The sequence below is a fragment of the Myotis davidii genome, unplaced genomic scaffold (genome assembly GCF_000327345.1).
Source record: "Myotis davidii unplaced genomic scaffold, ASM32734v1 scaffold173, whole genome shotgun sequence".
Lineage (NCBI taxonomy): Eukaryota > Metazoa > Chordata > Mammalia > Chiroptera > Vespertilionidae > Myotis > Myotis davidii.
In genome coordinates, this window is record NW_006286303.1 from 1,370,494 (window position 1) to 1,381,422 (window position 10,929).

A 10,929-nucleotide genomic window follows, 5' to 3' on the forward strand; every position below is an offset into this window, starting at 1 on the left:
GCGCGGACCGGCCCCTCGCGCGCCGCGCGCAGGTCTCGGGCGGGCGGGCGGGACTTCGGTGACGCGGCGCGAGGCGGGGACGCGCTTTGACCCTCCGGGGACTTGCCTGACAGGCAAAAGGGCCCTGCGCCGCGGGAGATCCCGGGATTTGTCTCATCTGACTCAGGGATACCCAAATGCAGTGCCAGAATACGATTCAAATAAGCGAAACTAACTAGACCCCGTGCCTGCAAGTCTTCATCGCGGCTTTATTTTCAATGGAAGAAATAGAAACGATCCAGTACAATTGAAATAGGGCCCAAGCCAGTCTGTGTGGAAGGAATAAAGAAAACTATACAAATGGTACATATCAGAAAGTCTTAAACATTATCCATCCGAAAAATGAAAACCTATATTTCAATGAGTTACAACTTCACAGCCAGTAGGATGGTTACAGGCAATAACAAATGTTGTGGAGAAATCAGAACCTTCACAAATCTCTGGTTGGAATATAAAATGGAGCATCCATCTTGAAGAATAGGAATTTCCTCAGAAAGCTAAACCTACTGGTACCATTTAATAATTTCACTCTCAGGTATAGAACCACAAGAATTGAAAACATATGTCTATAGAAAAGCTTGACCGTGGATGTTCATAGCAGTGTCCTATCTAATAAAGAGGGAATATGCTAATTGACTGCCCTGCCCTCAAAGATGGCCATGCCCACAGCCAGAAGATGGCCTGCAGGGAAGGGTAGTTGTGGGCGATCAGGCCAGCAGGGTAGGGCAGTTAGGGGTGATCAGGCCAGCAGGGGAGCAGTCAGGCGTCAATCAGGTTGGCAGGGAAGTGGTTAGGGGGCAATCAGGCAGGCAGGCAGGTGCAGTTGGGAGCCAGCAGTCCCGAATTGTGAGAGGGTGCCAGATTGGAGAGGGTGCAGGCTGGGCTGAGGGGGACCCCCCCCCCCTGCACAAAATTCATGCACTGGGACTCTAGTTATTCATAATAGCCAAAAGTGGATACAATTCAAATGTCTATAATCAAAATGTGGTATATCCTCACAATGGAAAATATTTGGCCATAAGAGGGAATGAAGGACTAATGCATGCTGCAATATGGATGAACCTTGAAAACAGTACAAGTAAAAGAAAGCAGTCATAAAAGACCATATAACAACACACTGAGATTTGTGTGCCCAAATGGCAAGCTTACTTAGAACGTCAGACCTATCCTCTGGAAAAAGCAAGAGCCCAGAATCTGCTGAGCCTCCAGTCTCAGTTTTGTTTCCAAATTCAACAAGCACGTGAGTCAGTCTCTCTCTCACAGGGAGGAGTGATGGGGACTGGAAAAGATGCCAGATATGGCCATTCCATACTTTTTCTTTATCTTGGTAATCCCTCCAAACATTGCTTGGCACTAAGTAATTTCTATTCACTAGTTTACCAAATATTTATTGAACACCCACCATAGGCAAAGTGTATAATGAGGACTGTATAGACTGGGCTGGATGGCCTCAGGGAACTAACTTTTTGGTTGGGGGATGACAATGCTAAGCATCTGAACCGTTAAACCACAATCACCTGCTTTCAGTGTTGTGTATTCTAAGTCTTGTCCTAAACTCCTTCTGGCTCCATTTCCACTCATATGATCTCTTGTCTCAAGGACTGAGATAAGGATGCCAACCTCAACCTTTCCCTTGAACTCTGTCCTAGTCTATCTACTTTTTCAAGAATGAATATTTTAAAACCATCTTAAATTCATCTCTAAAAGAAATCTCAGATCTTTCCTCTCTTGCTCCCCCCTTCAACCAAATCAACTCATGTCTCAGTTTCACCAGGAACTGATATCTCCATTGCTCAAAAAACTCCAAGTCTTCCCAGACACTACTTCTAATCCACCTGCAAATCCTGCTACTTTTACCTTCAAAATATGTCTAAATTTTATACCATTTCATTATCTCCAACATGTCATCCTGGTCCAAGTCACCATTTCCTGCCTTGATTATTATAATAACTTTCTAAGTCCTGCTTCTGCTTTGGTCCCTACAGTGTGTTTCCAACACAGCAGCTACCTGGTAGAGTGATTCCTTCTAAAGGGGAAGTCAGATGTCACGTCTCTGCTAGACCCTCTAGTGGCTTTTCCTTGTACTGAAAGGCACATTCGAAGTTGTACATGGTCCTATCTGGTCTGGCCCCTCTACCTCTCTGACTTCATCTCCTGCTCTTGCCTGTGTTCTTTCCTCTTCCCACACGCACACTGGCCTCTGTGTTGTTCTTCAAGCTGCTAAGCATTTCCCTGCCTTAGGGCCTGTGTACTTTTGTTCCATTTGACCAGGCAGCCCTCTCCCAGGTATCTGCATGGCCTCCTCCCTTGCTTTTGTTCAGGTTCCCACTCAAAATGAAGAGAGACCACCCTATATAAAATAGTCTTGCCTTCCTTTGCATTTCCTTCCTTAATTTTCTCCACATCACTCATCAGAACCGGATGTACCGCCCTAACCGGTTTGGCTCAGTGGATAGAGCATCGGCCTAGTACTGAAGGGTCCCAGGTTCAATTCCGATCAAGGGCACGTACCTTGGTTGCGGGCACATCCCCAGTGGGGAGTGTGCAGGAGGCAGCTGATGGATGTTTCTAACTCTCTATCCCTCTCCCCTCCTCTCTGTAAAAAATCAATAAAATATATTTTTAAAAAAAGAACCGGATGTACCACATATTTCATCATTTATGTGTTTATTGTTTGCTTCTTCCATGAGAATAAATGTGCCAGGAGGGCAGGAATTGATTTATTGGTTATCGTTTTTCTAGAAGCTTTGTCAGTGCCTGGCATTTAGGTGCTCAACAAATGTTGAATGAATGAATGAGTCATTCCATATCTACTTAAGATATCAGTAGAAGAAATGTTGTAAGGCAGTACATAATGTCATTGCCAAATTAATGATATAAGTTAATATTCTGGCCTATTATTTTTATTATTACCATTCTAATAATTATGTGCAACAGTCATTGTTCATTATTACATATGACAAGCAGGATTGATGTCCTATTATTTTATTTAGGTTAATAACAAAACCTGAAATGAGTAATGGATAAAACATGAGGAAATAGGACAATTGAAAGGAAGAGAGTGGGAGTTAAACTTTCCTTCCTATATGACTTACATCATTTGAAAAAATAATCCCAATAATGTGCTTCCTAGTCTACTTAGTTATTCAATTCATATAACACAGAAATTCATTTCCTACGTTAAATCCACATTTTTCAGTTGGCACACAAAGAAGAGATCTTTTATGAGAAAACATTTGGGCCATATGTACAGTGTACTGGAAATTGATTAGGCTTGATTAATCTGTCTTAGTAAAAATCTTTACAAAAATGAGTGAAACTATTTTAACAACCTCTGCTCCTTGGAATTACTTGTCAATATTAATTTACCTGGAACCTCCTCTTTCTATGTGATGGATTTTATTTTCATGAGCAAAATTAGTATCCATTTGAAATTTTTCTTAATAATGTGCTTAATTCCAAAGAAATTTTAACCTAAAAGTAGTACTAATTTTAGCTAGAGTTAAATACTTAAGTGTTTTCCTGAATTTCTTTACATTGTTACCACACAATGTAAAGGAGGGAATATTTCCTGAGGGTTAAGTCCTAATCTATGGAAACTAATCTGTGCATTCAACACACTTATTCAAAGCCTTCCATGTGCTAAACAATTGTGAGGAGCTGGACATTCAAAGAATGACTCAAACCCACCCACAAGGAGCTGAGTTACAAAACTGAAATTCCTTCTTTCACCTTCTTACTTATCCTAAAGGAATCAGTTTCTAAATTGTTTTTACTGACTCAGCAACTGACACATTATTGATTCCAGGAATCAAACCCTGCCTTTTTTTTTTTTTTTTTTTTTAACCACCCAAGGAGGTTATTTGTAGGAATAGTTTAGAAAGCACAGGTTTTCTCCATTCTTGTGGAGTAACTTGGCTGCACAAGTGCTAAGGAATACCCTAGAATTCTGTTATAAGTATCCCTGAGGACACTATTTTCTTATCTATTTACAATACTATGTTTTATTTCCTTGCTAGTGAAGCAGCAGTCTGTTTTATTTTTACTCTACGAGATGGAAGGGTCTGCGGTAGAGGGTGGGGTATGTGGAAGTTTCAAGACCACTGGGGAATCAGGCTTTAGGGCAACCAACCAGGTAACCATGAACAAGCCAGGTTACCACCCTGGGCCTCAGTTTATTCATTTGTTAAATGAGGCGGTTGGATTACACAGCAAATCTCAAACTTAATATACATATCAGTCACCTGGGGATTTTGTTAAAATGCAGATTCCTATTCAGTAGGTTGGAGATGGGGCCTGAATTCTGCATTTCCAACAAGCTCTCAGGTGGTGAATGCAACCCATGCGGCTGGTCCATGGCCCACAATGTGACTGACGAGGGCGAGATCAGCATTGTCCAATAGGAAGATAATATGAGCTGCATATCTAATTTTAAATTTCCAAAAGCCACATTGAAAAGATCAAGATAAAAATTTAAGAATAATTGTGATAATATATTTTATGTAACCTCATAATAAAAATATTATTCTAATACGTCGTCAATGTAAAAATTATGAATAAGATGTTTTACATTATTTTTTTCATATTAGGCCTTTGAAATCTGGTATGTTTTACACTTGCCACACATTTCCATTTGGACTAACCACATTTCAAATACTCAGTAGTCACATGTGTGCTACCTACCACTTATACAGGGCTAGACCATCTCTGCAGCTCATTTCAGTGCTAATAACATTCTCCAATTCATAGCTTACATTTCAAATAGACTCCTGCCTCCAGGTGGCGCTAATGTTCTTTGTTTCATCCTTGAAAATTTATTTTTTTTTGCTTGGGTGAGAGCAGTACAAAAGGCCACTTAACATTATTTTTTATTCATTTAGTTCCTTTTCTTAATTCATTCCTCCCTTAATTTATGCTTACAGGATGTAATAATGTTAAGTATATTATATTCTCTGTACGTTTGTTCAATAACTAAAGCCCAACAAAATTATTATTATTAAATTATAGAAGGAACAAAGTCATTGTTATCCACTTTTGGAGGGAGAAGCTATACATATTGAGCTCTGATTATATAATAACTTTAGACACAGGATAGTGACTAGTTATTCAACAGAGCAAAAGTGGAAACAGGAAAATTGCTGACCAGTATATATCAGATTCAAATAATAACTTTGTGAGACATTGTTTTATGACTGGCACTTTGTATTGGTGGTTTATGTGTTGAATTTTCTGAAAGAAATGAATATAAAACTAAACCTCAGTTTCAACTCTGTAATTTTGTCTCTCCCCCAGGTATACTATTCCTTAGAGATTATGGTTTCTGGAGGAATAATTTTAATACTCTGCGTAGCTTTAAGGTGTGAGCACTGACCAAATTTTAAAAAGCTTGATATGATTTCTTTTGTCAGAGTGTGCCTCTACTGATAACTAAAATAGGTGAGGAATCACGAACAAGGCGTTTGCATGTGCTCACTTATTGTCACAGTAAACGGACGAGGGAGACACTTTTATTATCCCCACATTTCAAGTGAGGAAAGGGATGCTTGAGATATTAAAGAACTTGTCCTGGGCGCATGACCATTAAGAGGTAGAGTGGGAATTCACATCCAGTCTGTTGGACCCTTAAGTTCATTCCCTTAACTATTACAATACACTGATGAAGCTCCCTTCCTTGGCTTTAAGCAAAATTTGCTGGTCAGTCAACAAAATAGTCAACAAAAACTATGATCTATGATATCTATGTAGAATATCCATGATGGGGGGGGGGTTGGCTTATATTTTTATTTTTTTGTTAACCCTCACCCGAGGATATTTTTTCCACTGATTTTTAGAGAGAGTGAAAGAGAGAGGGAAAGACAGAGAGAAGCATCGATGTGAGAGAAACACACCGATTGGTTGCCTCCTGCAGGAGCTCGGCCAGGGCCTGGGTGTGGAGGAGCCTGCCCTTGACTGGAAGTGATCCTGGGACCCTTTGGTCCAAAGGCCCACACTCTATCCACTGAGCCAAACTGCTAGGGCAGGGTTGTCTTTTATAATGATAAGCCATAACATATTTTAAATAAGGCCAGAGAGCCCAAAGCTTAGGTACTTTTGGTCTGAGCTCTCATTTGACTAGTGACATCCTAAGCCAAGTCACCTACATTGCATTTTGTACATCTATGAAACAGAGTGAAATGGGAATATTTTTCATGGAAGTATAGGCTGAATAAATGATATGATTTCATGACAACTTGCATAACAGATTCCTTGCCCATAACCATTGTAAAAGTACCTTCATTATATTGTATCACACATGGATTTCCCAGCTGTTTTTTTAAATATATTTTATTGATTTTTTACAGAGAGGAAAGAGAGGGATAGAGAGTTAGAAACATCGATGAGAGAGAAACATTGACCAGCTGCCTCCTGCACACCCCCTACTGGGGATGTGCCTGCAACCAAGAATCCCTTGACTAGAATCGAACCTGGGACCCTTGAGTCCACAGGCCAACGCTCTACCCACTGAGCCAAACCGGCCAGGGCCCCAGCAGTTTTTATGTGCTTCCTTTTTGATGCATACAATACAAAATGGTGTGTGTGTATGAGAGAGAGAGATAGAATTGGGTTCAAATCCTTTTTTTTTTCCTCCTGCTAACCACTATTATCTGGAGTAGTTTAGTAAATCTCTCCTGGATTGTTTGCTCAAATAAAAATAAGGGTTATTTTTTTCTCTGAGGATGTGTCATGAGAATTAAATGAGATGATATATATAAAGTCTCTAGCACACAGTTAATACTCAAGGTTAATTTTGTAGAACAATAAAATAGAAATATCAAGAAGCTATCCCTACCTGCTTATTTTAGTTTTTAAAGGAACTTGATATCCAGTGATAAATGGAGCAGAAGACTGAGGCTACTCCCCAGGCAAAGAAAGTCTACTTCCCCAACTCCCCAAATTCTCAATTTTTTAAAATGACATTGGGCCAACTTCATCTAATTTATGCAGCAAACTGCTTTAGTTCTCTGCTTTGGCAGTGAAAACCAGTCTCTTAAGTAATCTTGTTGAAGGGCTTATGAAGACATTATGGTATTTGGCTCCCTATCTTATCCAAGTCGCCTGGATGAAAAATTTGTCTTTCCTTCCCCTGTTTCAGACAAAGGATTTATAACTACTTTAGCATATTATTGAAGCAGAGACATTGCGGAAACGTGACTCCAGGCTGACTTTTATAGGCCCTGATTTGGATGGTCAGCACCGGCGGAAAAAATACATTGTTTTTATTTTTTATTTAATTATTTAACTAATTTATTTATAAATATATTTTTATTGATTTCAGAGATTAAGGGAGAGGAAGAGAGAGATAGACACATCAATGATGAGAGAGAATAATTGATTGACTGCTTCCTGCACGCCCCCTACTGTAGGGATCAAGCCTGCAACCCAGTCATGTGCCCTTGACCAGAATCATACTGGGACCTGGGACCCACTCTTTCTCTTTTCTCACCTTCCTTGTCCTCCTTTTTTTTTTTTTTTAATCTTTGATGGTATGTGACTGCATCTGAGAACACACAAATCTTAAAACTTTTCACTGGGTTCTTGAAAACTAGCCCAAATGCCTTTTCCTCATCAAATTCCTCTTGTTGGCTGGAAACAAAGCCATCTAAGCCAAGTGGTCACAGTTCACTTCACACATAAGGAGAAGGAAAATCTATTTTAATCCCCCAAAGATTAAGGGACAGTCTGCTTCTGACACTAAAAGGGGATCTGGGGGGGAAATAAACCACTCATGATGGAACGTGATCTCAGAATATCCTCCAAGGACACAGAGGTGCCCAAACAAATATGGAGTATAACTTCTTCCCTGTGTCATAGGTTTGGATAAAGAGTGGGGACTTGCAGAAAGAGGGAAAAACTTTATCAAGGAGAAAGACAGACAATGGCCTGGCATGAATGGTATCTCAAAGCAGATAAGGGAGATCTAAGCATGATGGTTTTGGATTATACGCCAGGTTGGATTGACAGGGTGTTTTCCCACAAAGAAAGCTGGTGTCTGCTGTCCTTTCTACGAAGTCGCTCAAAGTAGATAGTGATGGTGGTAAACTGGTAGTGGGAGACAATGAAGAAATGATTGTCCTATAGGCCCCCCTCCCCATCCCCCAACACTCTCCCTTGCCCACTCTTTCTGCACTCATTGCTCATGTTATTGAGCGGCCAATAGTGATGTACAGAGGTGCAGTGAAAATAGTACCCGCTTTATAACCACACGAAACTGAGTTTAAATCCCTGCCCTCCTCCTAAGAGACCATGGCAAGTCACTTAGCTTCTCCGAATCTTCATTTCCTCCTCTGGAAATGCAGATACTCTCTGCCCTGATAACCTAAGCAAGTTGTTGTGAGAATCGCATGAGGGAATGGAAAGGAAAGTGCTTCGTAAATTATCGAGTGCTGCAAATGGAAAGTCCAGGGATGACGATAACCTAAGGGACGGAGGAGTCTTATGCCTGGATTTCTGCAGATCTCAGGTTCAGGTTCGCTGATGAAATCTCCTTCCCTCCTTCTGTTGTCAAATAACAGATGGGAGGACTTGGCCGGCCTCCATCAGATGGATTAATCATATTCCAACGTAGAAGGGCCGGCACCTGCCCTCATGGCCTCAGCTCCCAGTAGCCCTTCGGAAGCACTATTTCCTTACTCCCTACTATGCACCAGACGCCAGGCTAGACTGCTTACCTAGGCTTTCTTACTGATGCTCTCATCTGCAGAAGAGAAAACAGAGAGTCGGAAAATGAGAACATGTGCTCAAGTTCACTCAGCTGGTCAATGGTGGGGCAGGATTCCAAGGCAGGAGCCCCTTATTCTCACAGGGTACAGGGGTGAGTACGGTTCGCTCCAGTTTTCCCCATCTTACTCTCCTCATGCTCCTCCTCTTCCCCCTCCTCTCCTGCTCCCTCTTTTCCTCTTCCCCCCCTTCTTTTCTTTCTTGAGATATGAAAGCTTCTTTACTAAACAAGCAGGAGAAATGTATAAGGAAATTAAACACAGGTGAGCAAGAGTTGGATCTCTTTGCTAAATGTGGCTTCTTTCAGAGGGAAAGTACCAAAGAAGTAAACCCATGATTACATCATGGAGTTGCCTTGGTGAGCACAGCCCACGTGGGTTTGTACCTGCCTCCTTAAAAGCTTCTTTCTCTTAAAAATACTGTGTATGTTAATAGCATAAGAAATACAGTAAGTCCTCACTTAACATCATTAATAGGTTCTTGGAAACTACAGCTTTAAATGTAATGACATATCACAAAACCAATTTACCACAGACTAATGGACATAAATAAGAGGAAAGTTCTTATGGTAGATTTCTGGCACAAAAACATCACCAAACTTCTTAATAAAGATCCCCAACACTTCTAATATTAAACATTGAAATAAATGTGATCTATACATATATTTCAAAAAGATTAATAAAAGCAAGCAAAATTATCATTTCCCCACCCATTTATTCCAGTTTAGGATGGCAGGTGGCTAGAGCCTATCCCTGCAGCTCAGGGCACAAGGTGGGAACCAACCTTGGACAGAGTGCCCTTCCATCGCAGGGCCACCCACACCCACACACAGACCGGGATGGTGTAGACACGCCAGCTCACCTCACGTGAGCAGCTCTGGGGAAGGGCTTAGAAACCCGAGTCCCCAGGGAGGAAGCCCATGCAGACATGGGAGAATATGCATGTTCCACACCCACACAGTGACTTTGGCTGGGAATCGATTCTTTTTTTTTTGTATTTGTTTAAGCTTTTGATTTCATTTTTTATTTCTTTTTAAATATTTTTATTGATTTCAGAGAGTAAGGGAGAGGGAGAAAGATAAAAACATCAATTATGAGAATCATTGATTGGCTGCCTCCTGCACATCCCTACTGGGGATTGAGCCTGCACCCCAGGCATGCCCTGGACCAGAATCGAACCCAGGATCCTTCAGTACGCAGGCCGATGCTCTATCCACTGAGCAAAATCGATTCTTTTTTTCTCAAGAAATGTTATAATGAAACCACATTGCATGAAATGACATCACGGAAGGACCTGCTATACACAAACACATTTTCATTGTAAATTCTAAAAATTGAACATTACAGATTCAGTTAAAGGCTCATTTGACCCCCTTTATCCCATTCCCTACCTCAGATGTAACTGCTGTTATTGTAGTGTACACAGACATGCGCGGCATAATGAGGTGTTGGTCAATGATAGACTGCATAGATGAGGGTGGTCCAGTAACATTATAATGGAGCTGAAAAATCCCTATCACCTAGTGACGTTGTAGTCATGCTGTGAAGTCCTAATGTCAAAAAGCCATGCATTACTCATGTGTTTGAGGTGATGCTGGGGTAACATTCTGCGCTGCCAGGAATATGAAGATATACACATACAACTATGCACACTACAGGATACTTGGTAATGATAATAAATGACTGGTTTATGTATTGACTATACGTTTTATAGTTATTTTAGACTGTACTCTCCCTACTTATAAGTATGCTACATCTTGTGTCTACCGTGTTTCTTGATTGCATCATTTTCTCTTGCACTTTATGTAATCTCGTGTTGTTTTGTATAGTAATGTGCTGTACAGGCTTGTAGTCTAAGAGCAGCAGGCAATACTATATAGCCTAGATGTATAGTGGACTTTATACCACCTAGGTTTGTATAAGTACACTCCATGATTGCACAATAAAAAAATCTGCTTAGTAATGCATTTCTCAGACTGTATCCCCATTGTTAAGTGGCACCTGACACTTTTTTTTAATATTTTTTTTTAATTTTTTATTACAAAGGGTATTACATATGTGTCCATTTTTCCCCCCGCCCTAGACAGTCCCCTAGCCTCCCCTATCCCCCAGTGTCTTATGTCCATTGGTTATG

At 40.7% G+C, this 10,929-nt stretch overlaps 1 protein-coding gene across 1 annotated transcript in view; it reads right to left on the reverse strand.

The window, feature by feature from the left end:
* SRD5A3 (steroid 5 alpha-reductase 3) overlaps positions 1–10,929 on the reverse strand; it is a 38,705-nt gene that overhangs the window by 15,005 nt on the left and 12,771 nt on the right. The window lies entirely within an intron of this gene.